Source organism: Mustela erminea, chromosome 7, assembly GCF_009829155.1.
Source record: "Mustela erminea isolate mMusErm1 chromosome 7, mMusErm1.Pri, whole genome shotgun sequence".
NCBI lineage: Eukaryota > Metazoa > Chordata > Mammalia > Carnivora > Mustelidae > Mustela > Mustela erminea.
In genome coordinates this window covers 11,044,547-11,072,125 of record NC_045620.1, presented here as the reverse complement: position 1 = coordinate 11,072,125, position 27,579 = coordinate 11,044,547, and the positions used below count along the sequence as shown (strand labels likewise).

At 54.0% G+C, this 27,579-nt stretch overlaps 1 long non-coding RNA gene across 1 annotated transcript; it reads right to left on the bottom strand.

Moving 5' to 3' along the window:
* Window positions 1-7,979: 7,979 nt before the first annotated feature.
* LOC116596490 lies at window positions 7,980-15,522 on the bottom strand. The gene is made up of 3 exons (XR_004288137.1): window positions 15,343-15,522; window positions 9,694-9,888; window positions 7,980-8,787 (listed from the first exon to the last, which is right to left on the bottom strand). It is a non-coding gene; the product is annotated as an uncharacterized LOC116596490 (long non-coding RNA).
* Between the last annotated feature and the right edge of the window lie 12,057 nt (window positions 15,523-27,579).

The window sequence follows — 27,579 nt, the reverse complement described above, 5'->3', positions numbered from 1 at the left end:
CTCTTCCCCCTGGGACCTCAGTTTCTGCCTCTACAAAATGGGGGCCATGAGGGCCCTGCCTTCCTCCCCAGAGCCTGGAAAGGGGCCTTCACTCAGTCGTGATGAGCATCATGTGTGCCAGGCCCTGTTCTAGGCCCCCGGGCGCAGCCGTGAGCAGGCAGTCCTCCGTGCACACGGAGCTTAGGTTCTAGCGAGGGAGATAGCAAACAAACAAGTGACTAACTAAACTGAGTCTAGACGCTCAGATAGAATTAGAGGGATCCACGGGGCAGACTCTCTTGATAAGCCAGAGCCTGTGCTGCACTGACTTCCCAGTGGAAACCTGAAGGAGGAGAAAGTTCAAGCGTGGAGGGAACACGGAATGAAAAGGCTTGAGGCTGGAACGAGCTTGCTCTCTGCAGAGAAAGACCAGGACGGGTGGAGCTAGGGGGACAGTGTGGGACCAGTGAGGCTCCCACATCCTGCAGAGTGAGTGTGCGGCGTGAGGAGTCGGGATTTTAGTCCAGCCTCTAGCAGTCAGGGGCACCAAAGCAGGGGAATGATGAAGCCTGATCAACTGGTATGCGGGCTCCCCTGGCTCCTGGAGGAGAGCCCACTTAGTGGAGTTAGGGGAGGCGAGAAACACTGGGAGCCCTGAGGCTCCAGCAGAAAAGATGTTGGGCTGATTCAGGGTGATGGAGGCTATGGGACCAAAGGCTCATTCAAGAGGCACAGTGCCCGGGGTGCACTCCTGAGTGCTTATGGGCTTTAGGGCTATTAAAAAGGGATGTTGGCTCCCAGGGGCTGAGGTAGGGATAGGGATCAAAGGAATCAGAGGGTCCCTATGTCCTGATATGGAACAGTCCCCACTTAGCCACACTGCTAAGCGAAAAAAATCACCTGCAGTACATGCTCCTTTTTGCGGGAAGAAGAAGGGGTGGAAATAACCATGTTCTTCATTCCTGTCTGTATTTACATATGGAAGCCCTGGAAGGATTTACAATAAAATATTAAAGCATTTCTCTAGGGAGTCACAGGAGGAGGCATGGGGCTGCCGAGACAAAGGAGAAGAAGCAGGAAGACGGTTTTTTTAGATTTTTTAAAAATTATTATTTTAACGACTTCTTTTTTCAAAAAAGAAATCTCTACACTACTCATACTATACCCAGTGTGGTGCTCGAACTCACATCCTGGAGATCAAGCATCGTGTGCTCGATGGCGAGGCCCAGTGTTTTAGATTTTTAAAACATGTTTACTTTAAAATAATTTAACCTGACAGAAAAGTTGGGAAAAAAGCACAACAAACAGGGATCTTTCATAAGGATTCTGGAAAATATCGAACATTTCTCCTGCTTGTGTCTTCTCTCTGTGCACAGTTACACGTACTGACACACTATTTACTTCGGAATCATTTGAGAGTAAGTTGCAGACATGATGTCCCCTGAACTGGTACACATTTAAGCATGGATTTTTAAGGACAAGAACATTCTCTCCTACAAGCATACTCCAATGGCGGAAATCAGGAAATCGAGCTTCGGTGCTACACTATTGTCTAAGGCACAGACATCATCAAGTTTCTGCCACCGTCCCAGGGACGTCCCCCCACAGCCCGTTGGGGGTGGAGTGAGATCCAGGGTCACACCCCCCCTGTCCTGTCTCCTTATTCTCCTTTATTCTGGGATAAATGGTCTTTTCTTGGTCTTCCATGATTTCGAAGCTCCTCAAGTGTTCAGGCCAGGTGTTCTGTAGAATGTCCCCCAATTTATGGGCCCAGCACGCTTCCGCTGTGCAACTCTGCTAGAATGTCCCCCAACTTAGACTTTCCTGACGCTTCCTAGTGGTTTCACTTGGGCAGTGCGCTCTCGGCAGAACCACAGACCTGGCGTTGTGGCTTTCTCAGTGCAAGGTATCCCGAGGCCCATGAGGTCCGCCTGCCCCATTAATGGTGACATCAGCTTGGGCCACTTGGTTAAGGAGCTGTCTGCCAGGATCAAGTTCCTCTTTTTCCCCTTTTGTACTTAATCTGTATCTTGTGGAGAGACATTCCGAGACCATGTGAATATCCTGTTACTCTTCAAACTTCCACCCACGGCTCTTAGCCCTCACTGGCGATTTTCACCTAAATCAATTACTACTGTGGTGCCTGCCGAGTGGTGATTTTCTAGCTCTTCTGTTTTTACTGGTTGGCTTTCTCCTGTAGGGCAGAGCTTGCCCCCTGTGTCTGGGCCGCAGCTCCGAGCTGCTGGGTTGCCAGAGATCGGGTGGGAACTAGCAGGGGCTGGTGGGGCCATTCGATCCTCCCCTGGGCTCTTCTTTATAAAATAAGTCCAGGAAATAAACCAATGGCCATGCAGTGTCCAGGCAGGCAGGGCTGGGCCCAGGCCACTTCGGGCACATCTGGGCCCCATTAGGGACCCAGCGGTTACTTATGGGTGATCCTTGAGCTGGGATGGGGATACTCTGGCAGGCGGGAAGCCGGGTCCTTCCTGCTCCTCTTTGCTTTTCCGATTGTTAATGTCACATGTTATAGGAGTTTATTCTTTTTTTTTTTTTTTTAAATATTTCATTTATTCATTTGACAGACAGAGATCACAAGCAGGCAGAGAGGCAGGCAGAGAGAGAGGAGGAAGCAGGCTCCCCGCAGAGCAGAGAGTCCCATGTGGGGCTCGATCCCAGGACCCCGAGACCATGACCCGAGCCGAAGGCAGAGGCTTTAACCCACTGAGCCCCCCAGGCGCCCCAGGAGTTTATTCTTTAATTTAAAAGAAAGAGGAATGGTTAGATCTGAGGCTCATTTGACATGTGATTAGCACACCTTTTCCCAGTGCCTTTACTGTGCAAAAAGTTCAGTTTGTATCTGTCTAAATTAAAAAATACACATATTTACATGTGCACATGCTCCAGTCTCAGCGACAGGAAAAGCCAGAGTCCTCCCCATGGCCCACAGGTGCTGACTCCGTCTGGCCCTGGCACCTCTGCCTCAGCCCCTCCCCCATGCCCTCACTCCCTCCACTCTGCTGGGCCCTCTGTCACCTCAGGGCCTTTGCACTCTCCTCCTCTCCTCCCTCAGAGAGCCATACACTGGCTCCTCCAACCCTCCCTCTCTGGTTTGCACCCAGTGTCTTCCCTGTTGAGATGTTTTTCTCCAAAGCACTTGTCACCATCCGACAAGCCATATTTTCACTGTTCACAGTTTCTGTGTTGACCATCTTGCCCACCAGAATGTCTGCTCCCTGCAAGTGGAAACATTGTCTGTTCTGCTCACTGTCCAATCGCTGTCGCCTCGTGTCTCTTGTGCAGAAGGTGCACACTTGGTAAAAATTTCGCAGAATGGTGAATGAACACATGTGTGCCCCTAAGAAATACAGAATGGCCACCACACTCATGGGGCGCTTTCTATGTGCTGGGCACCATGCCGAGCACCTCACATGGATTGACTCATTAAACTTACACAGCCGACTCAAGAAAGAGAAAACCAAGGCACAGAGAGGTTAAGTAACTGGCTCGGGGTCACAGAGCAAATAAGTGGCAGAGCTAGGAGTCGAACTTTGACTTCTTTTTTTATTGTTGTCATTTTGCTCCTTCTACCTTTGGGGTCGGTGTAATTACAACTTCTTAAATTGCAGTAGAACAGAGTCTGAGTCTTTATCTTGGCCTGCCCAGCAGCTCTGGCACAGAGGGGCCCATTTTGTTCCCAGTCTTCTAAAAAAAAAACCCCACACACCCTTCTCCAGCCAGTAGGCAGCCCAAAGTGTGTTGCGATATGGGAGAGGGGTGGACAGGGAAAAGAGAGCTCCATCCCTAGCGGTACTGGGGTGGGGTGCGTGCCCCCTGCAGACCAGGAGAGAGGCTTCCAGACTAGGAGCTCCATGAGGGTGGGACCACCCACCTGGTCCGATTTCCCTGTGCGCCGTGGGCCTTGGACACACTCTGGGCACCCCCAGGTGTGGCTGTTCTAGTCCTTCCTTGCCCCTCCTAGCTAGTGGTCGCTCTCGGAGATCCTGACATTCCTGGGCTTGTGGCAGGAAGGAAAGAAGGGCAGGAAAGAGAAGAAAAGAAAAAAGAAGGATCTGGAAGAAATATACCCACTGCTCATAGGGATTTTCTTTGGGTGTAGGTTCAGGTGCTAGTGAGGAGGAGGATATTTCATTCGATAGAATTTTCACTTGTACTTCCACTATTGTTGCTTCTTCCAAAGCGCCTCTCTTGACTTACAATCAATCAATCAATCAATCAATCCTTTAAGGGAGAAACCAGATACTCCCATGGGGACTTGAAAGGTACCACACGCGCTGACAAGTACAGGTAGCAACTTGTAGGGCAGCCTGAATAGATAGTACGATCGCATTTCTGTCAAGTTTTACCTCCCATTTCATGCCCTGTTGCCTTCTCGGAGAGGGAAATGTGTGCCCTGTGGGGTCCACGGGACTTCTGTCTGGACGGCACGGATGCTGGGGTTTTAATTCCCTTCTTGAGAGATCTCTGAGTTTTCTAGAACGTGCATGTGGTTTTCTTTCTAAACAGAAACAACACACACACACACACACACACACACACACTGAAGAAGGACGTTCAAGAGGTGGCAACATCCCAGGGTGAAGACAGTCACCGTGTTTTTTTCCCGAGGGCTGTGGGGTGACATCTGGGAGCCGTTCGAGGCCCCTTGTGGGCACCGCTGTGAGCTTTGTCCTCAGCCTCCGTGTCTCTGGGCAGCATTGTCCAGCCCCCAGAGGCCATCACTCCCTGAAAGCCCGAGTATTTACTGTGCAGGGCTGTCTGCGCAGGGGTGGGTCGGTCCTGAGCAGGAGAGAGACAGACAGAATTCAGGCAGCTCATGGGACCTGCCCAAGAACACACAGCTGGGAGGCCACGGGATTTCTTTGGGATGGCTTTGGATTTTTTTAATGCCTTGATTGAACTACAATTCACGTACCATATGCTTCTTTCCCTTAAAGGGCACAATTCAGCAGTTTCTAGCAAGTGCGCAGGATTGAGCAACCACCCCACCGCGTCTTCCAGAGCGTTTCATCACGCATCAAGAACCCCCATGCCCAGGAGCAGCCACTCCCCCTCTCCTCCCCACGGCCCCTGGCGACCACTCTCCTGCTTTCTGTTTGTAAGGACTGGCCCCTTCTGGATGCTTCAGACACACATGGAATCCTATTAGTGAGCCCACATGGCCTGTGTGCCCCTCTGGGGCGGCTTTCTCTCGGCGTCGTGTGTTTGGGGTCCCTCCACGTAGCGTGGCCGCGCTCCGTTCTTTCCGTGGCCCATTACTTGCCACTGGCCGACTCGCCGGGTTTCATCCATCCACACGGCGGGCAATGGATTTGGGAGTTGGGCTGCCGGGCACACTTCTGCACACGCGCCTGCGCGCCCGCCCCAACCCCCAGCAGTTGGCAAGTGTTGACGCGGCCCTGCCCCCTTGCACACTTTGTTGGCATGGGGGGGTTATTGTGTATTTTAGCCGTTTTAGCAGGTGAGCGTGTGTGACAGTCTTCTCAAGATGGGACCGACCCACAGGAGACTGCCACATGGAATGTACCAACTGGGATGTTTTTCTTTCTCTTGAGAAATAAAAGGAGAGCGATTTGGGGCCCATGCGGTAACTCTTAGACACCAGGATTGGAACGGGGTCTTCCCTGCCCCAGGGTCAGGGTGACTTCTGCGAGCAGGACCACTTCCCACGGGGAAGGAGAAGCCGCGGTGTCCTCACTCTCCCACGTGGGGCTCTGCTCTGGGCCAAGGGCAGGTCTGCAGAAGGTCAGGAGACTCCCCGCCGGGAGACCCTGCCATGGGAGCTCAGTGCTTCCTGCACTCAGCGCGCGTGCACCCAGCCCCTCCTGCCTGCCAGGCCCTGTTCCAGGCACCAGCAAGGCAGCAGCGAGTACACAGCAAGTCCCTGTTCTCAGATAGTCCAGGGAGGGGGTGATGTTGCCTGGCAAGACTGCAGGGTGCCAGCTCTGTCTGGGATGTGGGGGGGTATTTGGTGAGCCTTCCCAAAGCTGGTGAAGGAGGAGGAGTTAGCCTGGCAGAGAGAATTGAGCAGGAGGAGGAGACTACAGGCAGAGGGAATGGCAAGTGCAAAGGCCCTGAGGTGAGAATGTACTTGGTGTGTTCAAGCAGAGGTCAGTGTGGCTGGAGGGGAGAGAGGAAGGGGTTGGGGTGGGAGAGGCTGACAGCGGCCTGCCTACACGGCACTGAGGGGCCAGGTGTTCGGATCTTATTCTTAGGCATGGGAAGCTGCCAGGGGATTTTACACAGAGGAGTGACTCTTCTGTGTGTGGGAAATAGACTGAGGGGACCGAAAGGAAGTGGGAGACAAGAGAGGAGGCACCTGCAGGCGGTGGCTTCCGCTGGAGAGTCAGGAGGAAGAAGGGGCGGGAGACGTCCGTGTGCCTGTGCCAGGGGTGTGGGGGGCGGTGGCGGGGGGCGGGCGGTGATTCTAGCACAGCCAGCTGTGGGCTTGAGCTCTGAAAGGGGAGGACAGTGGGTAGTGGTGCCCGTTGACAAAATCGGGCCTTCTGGAGAGGAGACAGGGAGGGAAATGGTGAAATGGATTTCTCTAGAATTCTCTTCTCGCCCAACCCTCTCCCAGCCATGTCCACCGGTCCCTTCGCAGCCTCCACGTTGCCCGAGTCCTGGTCTCCGATGCCTCACAGTAACTGAACGACAGACCCCAGACCCTGCCGAGCCCTCCCCCACTCCCTCGCTGGCCCACCACCTTCCCCACCTGTGAGCTCTGAGATGCTCATGACCTGCTGCCTGCTGCTCCTGGCACAAAGCAGGCTCTCAGGGAGTGGCTGCTGAATTAGTTCAAGAAGGCTGTGGATGGCCTTGCTGGAGAATACAGTACTAGGGAGCCACAGAGGAGTCTGGAGGGAGGGAGGGCTGAGTTCTCTCACTCACTCTCCCCCTCTTCTCCCAGGCCTGTGGGAGGGCAGAGGCTCTCTGGGGTCTTGACTGAGGTGGAGTGACCGGTTCCAGGGCCCAGGAATGAAGCTCATCATCACAGCCAGTCCTCCAGGAAATGCGTACCCTCTTACTCTCACGTCCCCATTTTGCAGAGGAGGAGACTCAACTCCCAGAGGGAGGTGGTTTCCCCAAGGTGACCCCCAGGTGATAAGGGCAGAGCAGGGATTCGAGTTTACCCCTGCCTGGCTGCATAGTCCTCATCCAATCTTTTGTCCTCAAAAAGGCTTTTTAGAAAAAATAAAAATAAAAAGTCAGGACCCAAGGGGCAGGGAAGAATTCCTCTCTGTAGAGGCCTTTCTAGAACATCTCAGGAGTGAATACAGACACATGCCAGCATCTGGGTCTGGCATCCTCTGCGGAAGAGCCTGGAGGCTGGGGTCCGAGGGCAGGAGGAAGACTGGCTTGTCACACTTTTCTTTCCGAACTCTTGCGATTGTTATTATTTTAAGTGTTAAGGAAAGTATAACAATCCAACAGATGCATGTACCTGAAGAGTTCAGCTCAATGTCTTTTTACAAAATGAATTCACCTGGAGGACCAGCGTCCAGATCAGGAAATAAGAAACAGAACATTCCAGTCCCCCAGAAGCCAACTTTTTTCATCTGCGGGGTTCATCTGCCTGGCGGAGCATATCAGAAAAGTGTTTCTTGGGGCACCTGGGTGGCTCAGTGGGTTAAAGCCTCAGCCTTTGGCTCAAGTCAGATCTCAGGGTCCTGGGATCGAGCCCCAGAACATCAGGTTCTCTGCTCAGTGGGGAGCCTGCTTCCCCCTCTTTCTCTGCCTGCCTCTCTGCCTCCTTGTGATCTCTCTCTGTCAAATAAATAAATAAAAATCTTAAAAAAAAAAAAAAAAGGGAATGTGTTCCTTTTTAGGGCTAATGAAGTACTTCACTGTTTACCTATTTCACGGTATGTTTATTTATTCAGCAGTGGATGAACATTGTTTCCTTTTTTTTTTTTACAATTATGAATAAAGCTGCTATCAGCATTCACGTGAAGATTTTTATGTGAGCATAAATTCTCATTTCTTTTGGGAGAAATACCTAAGATGGGATTGTTGGGTTGTAGTGTAAGCATGCGTCTGACCTGATAAAAAGAAAATCCTGCCAAGCTGATTTCCGGAGCTCTGTGCCACGCCCCACCCCCCCAACGCTGTGCCCCTCCCCCACCCCCCCAGGAAGTGTATGAGAGAGTTCCCGTTGCTCCACATCTCTGTCAGCACTTGGTATTCCCAGGTTTTGTTTTTGTTTTTATTCTAGGCTTTCTAGTAGGTGAGAAGTGGTATCACACTGTGCGTGTGTCTGTGTTTAACTGCTTCCTCAAGGCAGAATACAATAAAGTCCATATATAAAGGTCAACATCTGACAAGTTTTGGCACATATCCCACGAGTGGAATTAGCACGGTTATGACCGTGAACATATCCGTCACCCCCAAAAGTCTCCTTACGCCTCCTCTTTGACTTCCCTCCCTACCTCCTTCCCACTCCCCCCATCCCCAGGCAGCCAGGGATCTGCTTTCTGTCACTACCGATTAGTTTGCCTTTTCCGAAATTATAGAAATGGAATCGTGTGGTCTGTCCACTTTTTTTCGGTCTGGCTTCTTTCACTCAGCGTAATGACGGAGGTTCGGCAATGGATCAACAGCCGTTCCTGTTCCTGCTGCGTCCTATGGTGCCAGTGCGGGGATAGACCACTGCCCTTTGGATGGACGTTTGGATTGTTCCGTGTTTGGGAAGATGACAAATAGAACCGCTATAAGCATCCATGGGCGAGTCTTTGTGTGGACATGGGTCTCCGTTCCTCCGGGTCAGTGTGCAGGAATCCAGCTGCTGGACTGTGTGAGAAGAAAATGCTTCACTTTTTGAGAAACCATCAAACCATTTTCCAAAGTGGCTGCACCATTTCGCTCTCGGGCCAGCAATGCACACATGAGAGCTCTAGGTCTTCCACATTTCTCTCTTGCCCACACTTGGTGTGGCCGGTCCTATTGGGTGTTTAGTGGTATCTCATTGTGTGTGTGTGTTTTTTTTTTTTTAAGATTTTATTTATTTGACAGACAGAGGTCACAAGTAGGCAGAGGCAGGCAGAGAGAGAGGAAGGGAAGCAGGTTCCCCGCTGAGTGGAGAGCCCGACATAGGGCTCGATCCCAGGACTCTGGGATCATGACCTGAGCCGAAAGCAGAGGCTTTAACCCACTGAGCCACTCAGGTGCCTCTCTCATTGTGGTTTTAACTGGCATTTTCCTAATGACTAACAATACCGAACACCTTTCCACGTGCTGATTTACAATCCATGCATTTTAGTGAATACCCAAAATATTTAAATCTTTTGTCCATTTCTTAATTGATGTCTTTTTTTTTGGAGGGGAGGAGTTCTTCGTATATTCTGGATACAATTTTTTTTTTTTTTAGTCAGATATGCGTTTTGCAGATACTTTCTCCCTAGTCTGTGGGGATTTCTTTTCTGATCATATCCTTTGCCCACTTTTCATTGGGAAAATCAATGGTCTTAGTGATGTTTATGAGAGCTTCGTGTTTCTTCTAATCTTCACTTTGGGCCACAGACCTTGCCTGTCCCAACTCAGGGGGCTGCAGCAGGGGGCGTGGAGAGAGGGTCATTAGAGAGTCTAGCGATGGAGAAATTCCACCCCTGGCCTTGACGGCGTGGCCTCACTTTCTCTTCCCTCTAATGGGGACTGCTAAGGAGCCCCTCCTGGGCCCGAGCGAGAGTCATCACTTACCATGCGCAGGAAGCGTTGCTCTCGTTTTCACCACCGTGGTTTCCAGGGCAAGCGTCAGGTTCAAAGCTCAGCTCTGCTGCTCCCTGGCCGCAGGACCCCGGGCCAGGACCTTCCACCACGTCTCCCCATCCGCAGAGTGGCCGATGAGGGGGGTGAATACACAATGTACATGAAGTGCTCAGCACAGAGTAAAGGCTGCAAAACCAAGTATTATTGTCTTTTTGTTTTTTCCAGCTAAAAATCGAACCAGTTTAATGGGATATCAGATTTTTGGGAGGTTGCGGCTGGAGGGCCTGGGAAAGCAGGTCTGTGTCTGAACAGATGGGGGATGACAGCCCCTGCACCAGTGTCACCGTCCCCTCCCATGGATCAGCTTACTTCCTCCTCTTAGCGGCTCTCCGCGACCAGAGCTAATGACCACATTCGGCAGAGGAGGAACTGGGGTCCTTCATGACTTCACCTGCCTCCTCCAGGCCCCCACACCCGAGTCTGGCCTGTGATACCACGCAAGGGAAACACCATGTCTCCCCAACAGCTGTCTGGGGGCACAGGGGGCGGTGACACCCAGGACCCAAAATACTAATGAAAGGAGGGACTGATGATCAAAGTTAGGTGCCACCGAGTCCTGCTTAAAATAACCCAAATGGAAACAAGAACCCTGAGAGCTATACCTGTGTCTATCTGGTAAAGTAAGGACAAAAAATATTTTAAGAATTTAAGAATTATTTTATTTATTTTTGTCCTTCCTGCTCTTGGCCGGACCTGCGAATATGGGAACATATTTCATCTCATTGGTGATAGTGACCATGGTAGGTCACCGTTGGGGATAGGTCAGGGACAGGGACATGAACCAAGCCTGTTTTCATATTACTGGTTGCTTCTAAAAGCCCGTATCAAGGGGCGCCTGGGGGGGCTCAGTCAGTTAAGCATCTGGCTCTTGATTTCAGTTTGGGTCATGATCTCGGGGTGGTGAGCTCAAGCCCCACATTGGTCTCTGTGCTGAGATTCCCCTTCTCCCTCTGCCCCTACCTTTATGCATGTGATCTTCCTCTCTCTCAAAAAAAAACAAATAAAATCTTAAAAAAAAATGTTTTTTTAAAGTCATCATCAAATACAGGCAAAATCCTGGTTGACAGCTGACTAGTCGAATATCTTCTTGTGGCTCCTGGTTGAAATCCCAACAGCCACTTAAAATATAAACATAAATTTATTATAAAGGAGTCAAATATGGTCCTATTTTAATTATTGTGAACGTGGCCAAGTGTATAAAAACAAGAAGGTTCAAATAAATAAAATCTAAGAAAACAAATCGATGTTTAATATAAAAGCAATAACTCTGGATGAAACTCAAGAGTTTATTTTCTGGAGCAAATGTTTCCAAATAATTAAATGATAATGAGTAGCAGAGCAGTAGAATTAATTCTAATACTTGTATCATTATGTGGTTTGCTAGCTTTCATAACAAATAATAAAATTCATATTAAGAATATAACCTTTAAGAATGTAATATTTTTCAGTTATTTAATTTCCTCTAGGTCCCTGAGACTTTTAGGAAAAAAGTCTTACTTAGGTCTATTCAGAAAGTGAAGGAAGATTTGGAGAAAATGAGGAACCCACATGTTTTTTGTCCACACGAATCAAACTTCAGAACAATGGACATCACGAGGGAGTCTTAGGTACATACTTTTTTCTAAAAAAGGTTTTAGCTATTAGGGCGCCTGGGGGGCTCAGACAGTTAAGTGTCTGCCTTCTGCTCAGGTCATGATCTCAGGGTCCTGGGCTCAAGACGGGCCTTGGGCTCCTTGTCAGCAGGAAGTCTGCTTCTCCCTCTCCCTCTGCTGCTCCCCCTGCTTGTGCTGTCTCCCTCTCTTGCTCTGTCAGATAAATACAATCTTAAAAAAAACAGACTGATCATTTCTTTTTTTGTTTTGTTTTGTTTTTAAGATTTTATTTATTTATTTGACAGACAGAGATCACAAGTAGGCAGAGAGGCAGGCAGAGAGAGAGAGAGGAGGAAGCAGGCTCCCTGCAGAGCAGAGAGCCCAATGTGGGGCTCGATCCCAGGACCCTGGGATCATGACTTGAGCCGAAGGCAGAGGCTTTAACCACTGAGCCACCCAGGCACCCCTGGACTGATCATTTCAAACTGTCTGATGGAATCTTACCTCCCCTTTTCTCCCATATTCATCTCCTGGTCCATGTCCAGAAAACAGATTTACCCCTGAGGATGTTAGCAAAATTTATACACAGGGTAGGACGGGTGGCTGGTGAGACACAGGGCTGAAGAGGGGATGGAAAGGTAGGGGGCAGGGGGAGGGTCAATGCGGGGGGTAGACAGGGTCCTGCAGAGCTCACAGAGCAGGTGGGTATGGCTGAGGACACTGAGGCTCAGAGAGGTTAAGAGACCTGCTGAGGTCTGTGTCTGACCTCACGTGGGGGGACATGCGGGGGCGGCGCTGATAGTTTGTGTGGACAAATCCAGGGACAGAGAGCAGAAGGGGTAGGATCCGTAAGGCTCTCAGCACAGAGTGGGGAAGACCCTGCAGCGCTGAAACAGAGGGGACGACTGGCTCTCAGGTGGGCCACAACCCTGGCGAAAGGAGCCAGGTGCAGGGATGCTGTCAGGGCAAGGCTGGACAAAGGTCAAAGACAGGTGCGTGCGGGACCAGGAAGAATATTAAATGCAGACAATAAGGATGTATTTGGGTCTGGGTCTGGATCAGGATCTGGAGGGGGAAGAGAATAAGAAAATGGAAAGTACTGGGGATGGGGGACCCAAAGAATAACAGAGAGGTGCTCAGGGAGAGGGGATACCAGCAGGGAGGACGCGAGAGGAGATGCGGACAAGGCAGACCGGAGGGAGGCAGGGGAAGGGGGACAGAGAGAGGGGCACACAGCGAGAGCCCAGGCCCTTCGTGTGCTTCCTGGGAAGGCGCAGAGGGAAGCCTGGCCTCAGCAGAGGGAGAACCAAAGCAGCAGTGGATGATGGCAGAGGGAGGTCGAGGCAGGGCGAGGGGCCGGCGCAGAAGAGGGGCAGTGGGAGACAGCGGGAAACCAGAAGAGGAGGGAAAGATGGTTTAAACCCTGAGCAACATTGGCAGGCAAGAGGTGGTGTGACACCGAGAAAACTGGGAGCACGGGGAGCCGCTGGGCGCCGGGGAGGTTGGAGGAGCACTACCGGTGAGGACATGGGAGACCCTGGGGAGGAAGCTGGGGAGGTCTGTGGGTTAGGAGAGGTTTCCTGTGGGTGAGAGGCTGACTGTCACAAGAGAGGTGGGCACAGTGGGAGAGCAGCTGGGTGACACAGTGGGAGGGGGACAGCCACAGGTACAGGGCTGGGGGCGCTGGGACGCTGAAGAATGCCCGGGGGAAGCTGTCCAGGGCAAAGGGACTCAGCTGCTGTCCTCTGTTGGGTCTGGTGTGGACAGGGAAATGTGAGGCTGCGTGGTAGAGGGGACAGTGTGACAAATCTGGTGGCACCTTGGAGGACAACGTGACATAGACGGAGGTCCCTGCAGCTCCTCTGGGTTCTGAGATGCTTGGAGCAGAGAGCAAGAAGCTGCACGAGGCTGGCGGGGGGGTGGGGGCAGGGGGGAGTCAGGGCTGGGGGGGCCCTGCATAGAGGAGCCAGACGGGACCCCAGTGTCCTCAGGTGAGCCGTGCCCAAGAAGCCCCCAGCTCCCAGGACACCCTACTCCTCTCTGGCTGCCATGTGTGTAAGCGACATGTGGGAGAGTGTCTTCGAAACAAACCCAGAGATACACAGACAGGTTCCCTTACCGGGTGTTTTGTCCTTTTGTCCTCTGTATTCCCTCCCAGGTCACAGAAGCTGTAAGCACCCCCTGCCGGCGGTGCACACGTGGCCGTCCTCTGAGCGGACTTGGTATGACTTTTGCTGTGAGCATCTTCACATAGAAATGGGCCACCGTGAGGAATCCCACCACTACTTGGTGCAGGGTGGGCACTGACCTGAATTTCTTCCCTTTGTCCCTCCCCTGCTGCCCTGGCCAGTCCCTGTGCTAAAAGACAGGGAATTGGACCTGGCCTTGCCCATGTCCCATCAATGGACCCCATCATTATGAGTGCAAGGGATTGATTGGTTCAAATCCCAGCTTGACTACCACCTGCTGAGGGACCTCAGTAGGTCTCTTAACCTCTCTGAGCCTCAATGTCCTCAGCTGGAGGGGGGGAAATTGTACAGATTTCTAGACTGACAGAGTGGAGGAAATGAATGGGGAAAAATAATCCAAGAGAGAACTCTAGTAAGTGATTAACAAATGCTGACTAAGCAGGCTCCTGCCTCAGGGCCTTTGCACAGGCTGTTTCTGTCACCTGGAACACCCTTCCTTTATTTATTTATTTATTTACTTATTTAGGATTTATTTATTTATTTTAGAGAGACAGAGAAGAGGGAGGGGCGGGGGGTGGGGAGAGAGAATTTCAAGCAGACCCCTGGGCGGGAATCTCCAGGGGTCTTAAACCCAAGACCATGACCTGAGCTGAAACCAAGAGTCAGATGCTGCCCCTGGAACACCCTTCCTTTAGATGCCCACATGACTCCAACCTTCAAAGAGACCTTTTCTGACCACCCTATGACCACATCATTGCCCCCCTCCCCACTTTCACTCCTCACCCCCCTTTCCTGCTTTCTTTCCCTCCACAGCACTCACCACCACCTGACACTTTCCCTTAGGTGTTTATTTGCCTGTGTCTGGCTCCCCCGCTGGACCGCCAGCCACAGGAGGGCAGGGAAGTCTGTGGGCCGCCCCATCACCATGTCTAGGCCAGTGCCCTGCACCTAGTAGGTGCCAGAGAAGCGGGAGCTCCGCCCACATGCCTCAGAGTGATGCCACCCCCTCCCTGTGCGACCGCGGGACAGTTATTTTAACTGCCCAGCCTGGTTTGCCGTCACCAAGCGGGTGTGGGTTTCGGAGGAGCCTTTCCCCCAGGAGTTTGCTGGAAGGGTCTCTTGGCCTCGGCGGCTCTCCCCGCACCTTCCAGGAGGGCTGGACCCTTCCAGGAGGGCTGGACGCCGGCCGATGGTGCGGCTGTTATTTCAAATGCATGTTTATGAAGGTGGACCTCTGGGGCGCGTCCAGTCCCGGGAGGGGCCCCTTCTGCCCCAGCGCGCCCGGCCGCCCCGCCCGCGGCCTCGCAGGCGGGCGCCCCTCCAGGCCGCGGCCCCCTCCCCGCCGGCCCCCAGCGAGACGAATGCAGCACACGGCGGCCTTTATGGGGCCCGCAGACAGCGCGTCGCCAGGCTAACCCTGCGTGGAAAATTCGGAGGTGGAAGGCAAGGCGCCTTAATGAGGGGGCCGCCGGCGGCGGCGGCAGCGACCAGGGGGCGGCGGGGGCCTGCGGCCCGACCGGAAACGTGAGCCGGCTCCGCGGACGCCCCCACCCCGCCCCGCGCCTTCTCGGCACCCCCCCACCCCGGCCCCCTGCCCGCGGGACCTCGCGCCGCCCCGAGGTTGGCAGGTGGGGAGGTGAGGGGGGGGGACGGCAGGGAGGGGGGCGCCAGCGGCTGGGCCCATCCCTGCGCGCCCCAGGCTCTCTCCTGAAGCCTCGCTGACCCCTTGGTGAAATGGGCCCGACCCCCGCCCCCCAACCCCGCCCCGACTGCGGGAGGGGAGGATCGAATGCGCTGACCTGCGCGAGGTGCTGGCCGGCACGTGGGAAGCCCGGGACAAAGCTAGGCGCGTATGGAGACTGTTCACATGACGAGTTCATCAGCCGCAAGGTCGAGGCCCAGATACTCAGGAGAGGGCGGCCAGGCCGGTCGGATTTCCGGGCCGGTCCCCACCGCCTGTGGTGAGGCCTGAGTCAGACTTGAAATCCTGACAGTCCCTGAAGACAAGGCCACGAGGTCAAGGTTATGGATCAAGACCCGGAGAGGGACCGAGCCGAGTGGCCAGCCCCAGCGCTGCCGTGGGAGTCCCGAGTCAGCCAGCGTGTCTCAGGACCTGTTTTCTCATCTGTGAAGTGGGCCTGGGCCAGGCACCGAGCCGTGTGCTGGGGGAGAGCGGGGCGCAGGACCGCCAGCCTCTGGACTCCTGGGCTTGCCCCAGTGGGGGTGACCGAGGGATCCCCTGGAAAGAGGAGAGCGAGTGTGTGCAGGAGCGGATATAGTTCACCCCCTGCGTTCTTGGGCTGGAAAGAGAGAGAGGGAGGGAGGAAAGGAAGATATACAGAACAAGGGGAGGCTGGTGACCAGGGGTGGGGAACTTGGGAGAGGGTTCGTGGAGGCCCAACTTCAGACTGACTCAAAGAAGGCAGAAAGCAAGGCTGAAGGCAGCCAGACAGCAGCCCACGCTGGCTCCTCCCTCCGCCCCAGGTCTTCCCCCTGGTGTCACCACCCCCTCTTTCCCTGACTTCTTCCAGGCCTCTCCTCAAAGGTCAGCTGCTCAGAGAGGCCCTCGCAGACGGCTGTCTAAACACACTCCCAGCCTGGGCCTTTCTCTTTGCCCTGGCCCTGATTTCTTTCTTTTCATTATATTTATATACTTTTTTTTGTTCATGTTTTTCATCTGCATTCTCCACTTGCCCTTGAGCTTGATGAGGATGGGGACTTTGTTCACAGCTGTAGCCTCTGCACCCAGCCTGGCACACAGTAGGTGCCCAATAAATGACCGAGGGATGAGTGAATGACCGGGCAGAGCCAGGCAATGGAGGACAAAGAAAGCCTCCTCTTTGTTTCTGCTGGTTCTGTTTCTGGCTTGTAGGGGACAGTTTCCTGAGCTACAGACAAGCAGACAGAAGATCAGGTCAATAGCGGGGCAGGGGACAGAGAGCTCTAGGGCCCACTGGCTGTTCCTTCCTCCGGGGGCCCCCCAGTGGGAAGCAGCCCCAGCAGGGCAGTCGGGCCTGGGAGCTGGGAGCCTGCTCTGTCATGGCCACTGGTGAGAAATCTCACACCTCACACGTTGTAAACGCAGCTCGCTTGGCTCCCTCCTGGCTGGGGCAGTCGGGTGGATCTGCCTTGGGTTGCCCTGCTGGGAGGTGCGTATGGTGGGGCCTCCTAGGCCCTGGGATTCCCTTCCTAGGGGTGGGGCAGGAGTCTAAGGTTTCCACAGACAGGCTAGTGTAGAGCTCAAGGGTGAGCCAACCTTCCAGGGTTCAAATAGGAGCCCAGCCACTTGGAGCTGTGTGATCCTGGGCAAGTGAGCGAACCTCATTGTGTCCTATAAAAGGTATCATAATAGGAAAAATGTGAAATAATATAGTATGGGTTTTGTTCAAGGCGTCTAATTTGCTTTTGTGCTGTGGACCCCCTTTCATGTTTATAAATCTAGATTTAAATTTATAAAGTGTTTAGAATGAAAAGAAAACCAGTTCTATCGAGCTAGGTTTATTTAGATATTTAATAGCGAAATGCTTGCTACAGGGACGGCTGCGTTTCTTCGTTAATGCATTTAATGGCAAGACCTGGCATCGGGCCTAACTAATAACTATAGTAATTTTGAAGTCGGGAAAAGAATGGACTCTATTTCTGCGAGGCTATAAACGTTCATGGAAGTGCCCGTGACTTCTGACTGATGAAGTCCCAGTCCAACTACTGCTGGCGCGGTTCATTTCCCTTGTCTGCCCGCAGGGAAAGGAAATGCCAGATTTCAGCTGGAGGTTAGTGAAAATCAAGATGTACCTTTCTTCCCCAGTCCAAGTTCATGGGTTTCTGGATTGCCCTGTGGGGCCCCGGTGGTGAGTGACAAGGTCTCTCCAGCATAGTCTAGATGTCCCAGAGCCCAGGCAAGTCAGGAGGGACCCCCTCAGGTGTTCTAAGGGCGGCTCTGGATGCAGAATCCTGTGGGTCTGAGTCCAGATTCAGCAGTGACTGCCGGTCCCTGGGGCTCCTTGGCCTTTTGCTGTTGGCCTTTAGGAGGGAAGGGGGCAGGACAGCAAGTGTCCGATGTCCTTGGGGGCTGAGGGAGACGGGGTAGGTTGCGGGGGTGGGAACGAGGCTCTGAGACAGGGGAGCTCTATTCTGGACCTGGCAGCCTCTCTTGGATCTGGGACTGCGTGTAAGTTACCGTTTTGAGTTTGTGTCATCTGGGTGGGGTGGCAGGGGTGTGTGTGTGTGTGTGTGTGTGTGTGTGTGTGTGTGTTTGTGGGGGGCACGTTTCAGGAAGATGTGGCTGTTTGCAAGCCGCTGGAGGAGTCTGGTGTGATTGGATGCGTGAGTCTGTGTGTGTATTTGTGAGTGAGTTTATTTGTGTGTGGGGGGTCCATTCTGGGAAGGGACTGTTGAGTGTGTGTGTGTGTGTGTGTGTCAAGGTTTGGTGGGGGGTGTATTCTGATGCAGTCTGTGTTCAGGTCGGGAGTCTTTGGTGCTGGTGTGGGTGTGAGAACGTGGGTGGATTTGGGGGCAGACGGAAGGGTGGCCGTGTATGCACACACATCAGGACTGGCGCGGCGGGGTGGGGTGTGTGTCCGATGTGTGTCTGTGTGAGCGTGTGTGGCCCTGTCACCGCCGGCTCCGGGCCTGGCCACATAAACTTCACACCCCTGCGGGCGGGCTCCGTCGGCCCCGCAGTGGCCGCGTCAGGCAATGGGAAGCAGATGGGCCGGGATGGAGGCCATATGGGGCTGGGGGTGGGGGCGCATTCCTCCCTCCCACAGCCGCCAGGAAGCCCCCTGCCTGCTGGCCCCCCATCAGGGCGGGGGCTGGAGCTGACACAGTAACAAATGTCCCGCAGCCAGCACGGAGCCGTGGGGTGGGGGGGACGTGCAGGGAGAGCAGCCCCTGCCCCACGGGGGAGCGTGTGTATGCGTGTGTGTGTGTGTGGGTGTGTGTGCACGTTGTGTGTTGGGGGCTGGTCCCGGAGATGCCAGCTGGGCGAGGACGCTGCCCTGAGAAGCCATAGCTAACCCCCGGGCTGGGCACCCTAGAGCACTGCACACACCCTCTGTGCCTCAGTTTCTCCAGCAGGGTCATAACAGGGTGGCCATTTGGGATGACATTCTGGGAAGTTCGGGCCTACCCTACTTCCCAACTTAGGGCAGAACCCTAACTCCAGAAAGCTGGGCAGATCCCAACCGTGAGGACAGCAGTAAGTCCCCACGGCTAGCCTTGCCCACGTGCGAGATGCAGGAGAGTGGCTACGAGGTGGGTTCTGGAACCCGACTGGCCTGGGTTCTGATCCCCACCCCCCTCTCTGTGTGACCTCTGGCAAGGCAGGTCTCTCTGGGCTTCTCTTTCTCCTCTGTAAAGCTAAGGGAGTAACAACAGCCCTTACCTCCCTCCCCATGGTCTCTGAGGAGACTGGGTTAGTCTGGGCAGAGTGTTCACTGCCACAGTCAGCCCCTGGCCACGCTGGCCAGGCGTGGGGCCCTGAGCCGTGTGGCACAGCTTCTCCTTAAGTGCTCATTGTGAGCTCACGGAAGCTTCTGGGAGCTCCTTGACAACCCCATGCGTAGCTCCCAGGCTTAGGGCCATTTTGCAGATGAGACCTAGTGAGCGAAAAACACTCACTCCTTCCTGGGGTCACATGGATTTAAGGGGCAGAGTTGGGTCCAGACCCAGGCCTCCTGTCCGTAGAGCCACCTCCTCTGACCACCTTCTCTGGACGCCTGGCTCCCTCCACCCTTGCCCAGGCCCCACTGGCAGGAGGAACCAGCCCTGCCTCCAGCCTGAATGGACTCACGTAGCGCCAGCGAGGTCCAGAGCTTGGCTGCCTCTCCCTGCTGTGTGGCCCTGGGCAAGTCCCTGGACCTCTCAGGGCCCCAGGAGATGTGGGGGTGGGGTCGGGGGTGAGACAGGGAGACAGGTGAGGAATTGAATGTTCTTATTGCAATGTCGTATAAATCATCCTGGTACTTTTCCTCTCCTGGAGGTTGAGATGGGAGAGGGGTAGGGTGGGGGAGGGGAGTGTGGTCATCTCTAGGGAGTCTTGCCCCAGTCTGTTCACCCCTCCAAGCATCCTCAAGGGTTGGTTCCTCACCAGCACCCACTCCTCTCCTCTGATCCTTAGTCCAGGGGGTCTGGGTAGAGCTAACTCCATTCTAGGGGTTGGGGGGAGAGCATGTGACCCAGCACTGACCAATTAGAGCGCCGCATCTTCTCAGCCAATGAGAAGTTGGCCTGGGATTTTAGCTGGAGTCATAAGGAAGGAAGCCCCTGCTTTCTGTTGGGGTGGCTGGTTGGGCAGCAGCCTGGAGTGTGCCTTTCATCTTGCCTCGGTGAGTGAGGGGAGACTGACTGAGAGGAACCAGCAAAAATGGACAGAAAGCGAGTCCTGGCGGTGACCTCTAAATGCCGATGCAGCCCTGCCTGGCACCGTGCTGGTTCCTGCTTTGTGGGTGAGAAACTGAGACCAAATCCAGGGTCGCACAGCCGGGAAGGGGCAGAGTGGGGATTTGAACCCAGGCGGACTGGCGCCAGCGGCTGCGCCCTGACCCCATAGACTCCACAGAGCCCTTTGGTGTCAGCCCCTCCCCCTGCCTGAAGTCTCACCCAGCCGAGTGTTTGAACCATCCCTGGGGAGAGTGCTTCCTGCCTCTGGCAGAAAAACCAGGGGCGAAATGAGAGCCCTGTGGTCTGGCCCCGAACTTGGTTTGGGCAAGCGTGGGCCAGATGAGAATTCTTTTCCTTTTTTCTCTCTTTCTTTTGTCCTCTCTCCCTCCCTCCCTTCTTTCTTTCCTTCCTTCCTTCGCTTCAGCCTCCCTCTTCCTCCCCAGAGATAAAACACTGCTTTCTACAGCCCACCTCCCACCTGGCCGTGCTCTTACCTGTGCCTTGGTGACCTCCGTCTCAGCCCTGCTCCAGGCCTAGGGAGCTGCACGAGGCCCCAGGCGCCGCAGCCGTCAGCAACACTTAACCAAAATGCAGACCCCTGGGCCCTGCATGGAAGCGAGCATGTTTGCCCACTGGGGGCGGGGCCCATGGAGGCAACACTGAGGGCAGAATGGATGCAGGTGATCTGCGGGACACTGTGTGAGGGTGTCCTCGTGGGGCCTTGAAGACTGACATTAAAGGCTGTGCCAGGAGCAGGACAGGGGTTGCAGGGCTGGACCCCTCTGAGCTGGTGCGGACCGAGGAGGGCTTCCTGAAGAAGCGGACCTCTCTGTCCTTTGGCTGGAGTCAGGTTCCACCTTGACTAGTTTTTCATGAGCGGCGGGTGTCATAACTTCTCCGAGCCTTGGTTTACTCAGCTGAGAAGAGGAATCCTCAGTAGTGTTGAGCTGTGAGTGTATACCAGGCTCTGTGCTGGGCACTTGATGTGGAGGAATGTGTTAAATTCTCAGGCTTCCATGAGGCGGAAACTGTTATTACTTTTCAGAAAATAAAACTGGGGCTCAGAGTGGTCAAGTTACTTGCCCCCAGGCCACACAGCTGGTAGGTGGCGGAGCTGGGACCTCTCCCCAGGCATCTGGCTTTCCCCAGGACCGTATAGAATTTTAGCTCTATTTTCTTCACTATCGTGTCCCCAGTGCCCGGTGTATGCTTCTGGTGTGTATCTGTCATTGCTCATTCTCCCTAAATGTGGGCAGTACGAAGGCCAGTGCTAATCCTCATGACCCAGCCTCGGTCCTCTCTCCCCACTCTGGGTGACAGAGATTATCACAGCCAAGCCGCGCTGGGTCATTATGAGCACGACACGAGCGACTTCTAGAACTACAGCACACATGCCATGGTTGTTAGCCAGTTCGATCGACTGCCTTGTCTCTTCATTCTGGTTTCCTGGGTGATCCTGTCTCTCTCTTAAGACAGAAAGGGCTCTGCCTGGGGCTAAGCACACAGCAGGTGCTCAGAGGAGAAGGAGAAGTGCCTAGCTGTGGGTTGGGCTTTTTAAAAACTCCCCATCTGACCCGCTCTTCCCTGCAACCAACACAAGAGAGGGGCCTGCGGCCCAGCCCGGGAACAGACCTCTGTGGATGGCTGTTGAATGACAGAACGAGGTGCAGAGCCGGCGCCTGGGCGGGGCGTGTCTGGCACAAGCCCCGCCCACCACCCACTGTCTGCCAGCTCAGAGCCCAGCCCGGGTTTCCACATCTGCTGGCGCTGCCAGGAGGTGAGCAGGCCTCAGGGGAGGCAGTTCCCGGCCGTGGGGCTGGAGATCGTGGGAAGGCTGCCAGGGGGAGGAACTTCTTTCATGAAATTAGGCTGGGGCTGAGTAATTCCTCATCAGGTTCTTGTCCAGCGATGGCTGGGGGGAGGCGGGGGAGCGGGCCTGAGGCCGTGGGACTCACCAGTTAGAGCCAAGCCTGGAGCTCTGCCAGCTGTAGCCCTTGGGCCTCAGACTCTGCCCCAGGATGAGAAGCAGCGTCCAGGAAGTGCCCCTGTCAGCTTGGGTTACTCACATCACCTTTCGGAGCCTGTTTCCTCACTGGCACCACGCACGAGCAGCTGTCCTAGAGCGGCGGGCTGTTCTGAGACCCGGAGGGGTCCCCCGGGTCCAGCTGGGGTGGGATTTATTGTATGGAGAACAGGAGCTTCCTGGGAGTGAGGATGAGCCTGGCCTGGCCTCAGAGGCAGCAGGCCTGGCCTCAGAGGCAGCAGGCCTGCAGCAGACCTTGGGTGAGTCACTTCCCTCTGCAAGCCTTGGCTTCCCCCTCCTGAGCCTGAGACAGGAGCAAGAATGTTCTCAGAGGCAGGAAATTTTGAACTGTACGTTCAACCATAAAGAACAGATTTAGCAAGCACAAAAGCAAGATCCAGAACAATGACAGACCCAGAGTGCCCACTTAAATTTGAATTTGAGACAAGTAACAATTTTTTTAGTATAAGGGTATCCTATGTAGTATCTGTTAGTGTAGGGTGCTTGGGTGGCTCAGCTGGTTAGGTGTCTGCCTTTGGCTCAGGTCATGATCCCGGGGTCCTGGGATCGAGCCCCACATCAGGCTCCCGGCTCAGCAGGGAGCCTGCTTCCCGCCCCCCCCCCCCTGTCTGTCTCTCTGCCTACTTGTGATTTTTCCCTCTGTGTCAAATAAATAAGTAAATCTTTAAAAAACTCTGTTAGTGTCATATATCCTATGGCGGGCCCCGTGGGGGGCATCTTGTTCGCACTGCCCCGGTTCTCTCTCGCGCAGTCCTGTGAGGTGAGAATGATCACCCACATTCACCTACAAGGAAACAGAGGCTCAGAGAGATGTGTCCACCTGCCCAGGGTCACTCGGGCTGGGTGTTCTGACAGAGGGCTGGGCGGGGCCTCCCATGCTTAGGAGAGAGCCTCTGGCAGAGCCGCGATGACATGGACACGCTCACCCTCTACTCAATTTCCAGATGGCAGTTTTGGGAACACTGGGTTGGCCTGGCAGCTGCCTCACGCCTTCTCCCTGCCCTAGCCGTCACCTGTCGGGGAAGTCCCCGTGGGTCGCCCAGTGCCGGAGGCTGTCATAAGCAGGATGTGGGCCACAGAGCTGGGGGCACAGGACCCCCAAGATGTGTGAGCAGAAGGGATGTCCACAGGGAGGGAAACAGACGGGCCTGGGGTCACCAGGAAGAGCTTGGCCGCAGCCCCTCATTGACGAGCCCCTCACAGATAACTTGGGTGTGGCTTGGACGGAGAGGGGTCCCTGGACTGAGCCCTCTTCCCCTCTGTGTGCCCTTGGGGAATTCTTGGCTTTTCTCGGCTGAGCCCCAACCCCGCTGCAAAGACGCATTCATTCACTCATTCTCTCACACATTCATCGTTCATTTTTTTTTTTTTTAAGATTTTATTTATTTGAGAGATTGAGATCACAAGTAGGCAGAGAGGCAGGCAGAGAGAGAGGAAGGGAAGCAGACTCCCTCCCGAGCAGAGAGCCCGATGCGGGGCTCAATCCCAGGACCTTGGGATCATGACCTGAGCCGAAAGCAGAGGCTTTGACCCACTGAGCCACTCAGGCGCCCCTCATCGTTCATTTATTGTGCTTTACTCCCACAGATATTTCTGGAGCACCTGCTGGTTGCCAGGCAGGGGGCACGGGGGGGATACACCAGAAAACAAGGCAGACAAAAAGCCTTGCTCTCGTGGAGCTGCTGGTTTCATAGGGGAGATAGACAATGGGTATGTAAAGAAGATCATTTCAAGTGGGAAAAGTACTAAGATGGAAATAAAGCAGGGGGTGGTGATGAATTGTGATTTCAGGGGCCCCTGAGGACAGGGCAGTCCAGGAAGGCTTCCCGGATGAAGCGACCTATGAGAAGTCAGCTGATAAGCAGCTTGTCTGGGGCAGATATGGGGAAAGTGCTCCAGGTAAAGTGGTCAACAAGTGCAAAGGCCCTGGGCACAAAGCAAGCTGGACAATAAGAGAAGGTGTTGCTGGAATTCCGTGAATCAGGGAGAGCCTGGTGGGGCTGAGGGGGCTGCGTGTGAAGCCTCCACAGCTGGAGATTCTCTCGGTTCTGTGAGTCACCTCCTCCAAGGAAGCTTCCCTGGCGACCCTGGCTGAATTCGTCCCTTTTCGGCCTTCCTAACACTCATTGCTACGTGGTATCACAGTCTCTGTGTATTGGGCGTATGGGATGTATTGTCTTTCTTTTCCCATAATTGCAATGTCAGCTGGGCAGAGGGACCCAGAGTCACCTACTGACCGCCACGTGGCATGGAAAATGTGGCCACAGGGACCCAAGCATGGGTGCCCTCGACAGACAGCAGGGAAAATAGGTCCTGTGTTTTGCGGATTGTGGCTTTGACTCGGTTTTGGTCTCACGCGCCAACGCTGGAACCCAAGCCCTGAGTCCAACGAGATTCTCCTGAAATAATGTTAATAATCATGGCTGACTTTCACTGGATGCTTGCTGTCCGCCAAGCACTGTGCTAAGCACTTTTTCAAAATTATGGCAAAGTACACAGAAAACGGACCGTTTTGAAGTGTGCAATTCAGTGGCATTGAGTACACTCACAGTGTTGTGCAACCACAACTATCCAGTTCCAGAACATTCCCATCACTCCGAAAGGAAACTCTGTACCCATTAAACAGTCACTCCCCATTCCCCCCTCCCTGTAGCCTCTGGAAACCACTAACCTACTTTCTATCTCTACGGATTTGCCTCCTTTGGGAATTTCACGTTCATGGAATCACAAGTGTGTGGCTTTTTGTGTCTGGCTTCTTTCACAAGCCCAACCATGTTGCAACATGCGTCTGAGCTCTGTTCCTTTTTATTGCTGAATAATAGTCTATTGTATGGATATACCACATTTTTTAATTCATTCATCAGCTGATGGACGTTTGTTTCCACTGTGTCTACTGTGAATGGTGCTACTATGAACGATTCTGTGTGAGTTTTTGTCTGAACATCTGTTTTTAGTGCATTGGGGTGTACACCTGGGAGTGGGGTGGCTGGGTCATGTGATCATTCTATGTTTAATTTATTGAGGAAATGCCAGCTAAGCACATTTTCCAGTGTCCACGACCTTTGCAAATTCTCCCCACCAACTCATGAAGAAGGCTTTGCATCGCCCTCCCCCCACCCATTCTGCAGATAAGGAAACTGAGGCTCAGAAAGTAGAATTCGTGAGCCAAGGTCACACTGGTGAGAATTAACGAAGTTGGGTTTGTTGGATTCCAAATGCCCTTGAGACCAAAGCTGAAATGGGAGAGGGAGGGAGCATGAGAACAAGGGGGTCTTCCATATCTGTACAGAGGAAGCTGAGGAAAAAGGTAAAATGCAGCGTTTCTCCGCCAGACTCACTTGGGTTTCAATCTCCCTTGCTCTTTCCTGCTTGTGTGACTTCAGGCAAACTGATTCACCTCTCCTGCTTGTCTCCCCCTTAAACGGTGCTAAGGAGAGAAACTCGCTCAAATGGTGTTTGTAAGGGTGAAATGAATAGTCGGCTTCTGCTGTTATCATTATGGTTTTTTCTGACACGAGGGGAGGGTGTTTTCCAGCTGTGAGATCTCATGCTCTTGGTTTAGGGGGTGCTAGGGGGACAGCAGGGAGTCGGGGACTCCCAGAATTTCCTCTCCAGTCGGGCTGGGGGCAGGGGTTGGCACAGGCCGGGGGCAGCCAAGGCTGGAAGTGGCATCCACCTCAAAGTCTCATGTCCACAGTGACCCTGGAGGTTTCGGATGGAAACACAGTGCCTCGTTTCCCAGAAATGCTAGGGATGCCACCTCATCAGAAGGGAAAATAGCCTGGGTCCATTAATTTCCCCAAACCACACTGTATTTTAGGCCAGAAAGAATAATAACTATGGCTTGTTAAGTGGACGTCAGAGAATAGAAATCGAACTTGGACATGTGACTCCAGCGGGAGGGACGGGGTGACTGAGGAGTTTCGCAGATGAGCTTTCAGTGTGGGCATGGGGTGGGGCGCCCAAGCCGCTTTGCTCCACTCGGCAGGGACTCAGGCTTGCAAATGTGGAGAACCGTGGGAACACTTGCTGACCACTTGCTGTGTGCACTGGTTCGTTCAAGATGCCAAACAACCCTGCAAAGTATTATAAGCCCCACTCTACAGATGGAGAAACTGAGGCCCAGAGAGGTTAAAAACACTTGCGCCAAGATTGAACAGCTGAGCAGTGGCTGAGCTGGGGTTGGAACCCAGACAGTCAGGATCCAGTCAGAGCCCATACCCTGAACCACCAGGAGGCTTTCTCAGAGGAGGCCAGGAAAATGTTGTTTCGTGTTCTGCAAAATTACGTGACCTTGTCTGGCTGAGGTCACTGCCTGATGGGCAGGAGGTTGCTGATGGAGGAAATGGGGAGGGGGTCAAGGCACCCCATTTGTTTTCCTTCCTGGACTCTTGGTCCAGTTGTTTCTTGGTGAGGGTGGGTGGGTTGGTGGGTTAGTAAGAGAAGGGAGACCCCTGCTCTGAGGTTGGGGGACATTGCCATCCGAAGCCGGGTCAGCAGCCCTGCCGGGAGGGGCCTGGGGAAGCCCGCGGTCTGTCTCCACTGCTGAAGGCTCGGCTCCACCCAGCCTGCCGGCAGCCTTGGACTTGCCAAGCGGGCACTGCCATGGCTGTCACCATATCCGCACGGTGCCAGGTCTGCCGTGTGACCCGGGCAGGTGTAACAGCTTCTCTGGACCTCAGTTTCCTCCCCGAGAGAGTGGGGATAATCACTACTAGCGGTCGGCCGGGTTGCGTGGTCCCACCCCTGCTGCCAGCAGGAGTCCACGTGGAGTGTGCGCCCTGCCCAGGGGAGGACACCTTTGGCCTGATCCCAGCTGAACGTCAGGTGGGAGGGTCCTTGGTGTCAGCCAAGCCTGGCTCCTGCCCGGCCACCCGCCCAGACGCCTGCCTGCCCGGATGTGGAGGGAGGGAAGGGGGAGGGAGGCCCCTTGTCTTCCAGACTCCTGAGTCACAGTTTCCCGTTCTGCCAGCAGCACCCGGCGGGAAAGGGGGGAGGTGGGTGGAGGAAGGGGGGGCAGTGGGTGGAGAGCTGAGATCCCAGTTGTGGCGGGGCAGTGGGTGGAGAGCTGAGATCCCAGTTGTGGCGCTGTTGGGAGGATCAGACAGAAAACCAATCAGGCAGGAACGAGACAGATACTAAAGGAGTCTTGGGTTGTCAGAATGGGACTCTTGCGCCCGCTGGTTATAGGCAGCAACATCAACACCCAAACTTGCCGAATGGCACTCCACCCCCGGTATACACACATACTACACTCAGCTTCATGACTGTCTCTATTTCTTGACTTTGTTGATTAGGTTCCAGCCTCAGGGCCTTTGCACTTGCCATCTTTTCTGCCTCGAACATGCACACTTGGAGGGATTCACGCTTTTCAACCTCAGGCTTCAGCTTAAATATCACCTCCTCAGAGAGGCTCTCCCTAAACACCTGGGCTTTAAAATGTGCTCTTTCTACTCCCCTTCCCAAGTTCTCGGCTCAACCACTTATTCATTTATCTCCCCAAAGTATATTGAGCACCTGTTGTGGACCAGACCTTGCTCTGGGCACATGGGATAAAAGAGTGAACAGAGCAGACAATCTCCGTGCCCTTGTGGAGCTGTCATTATACCAA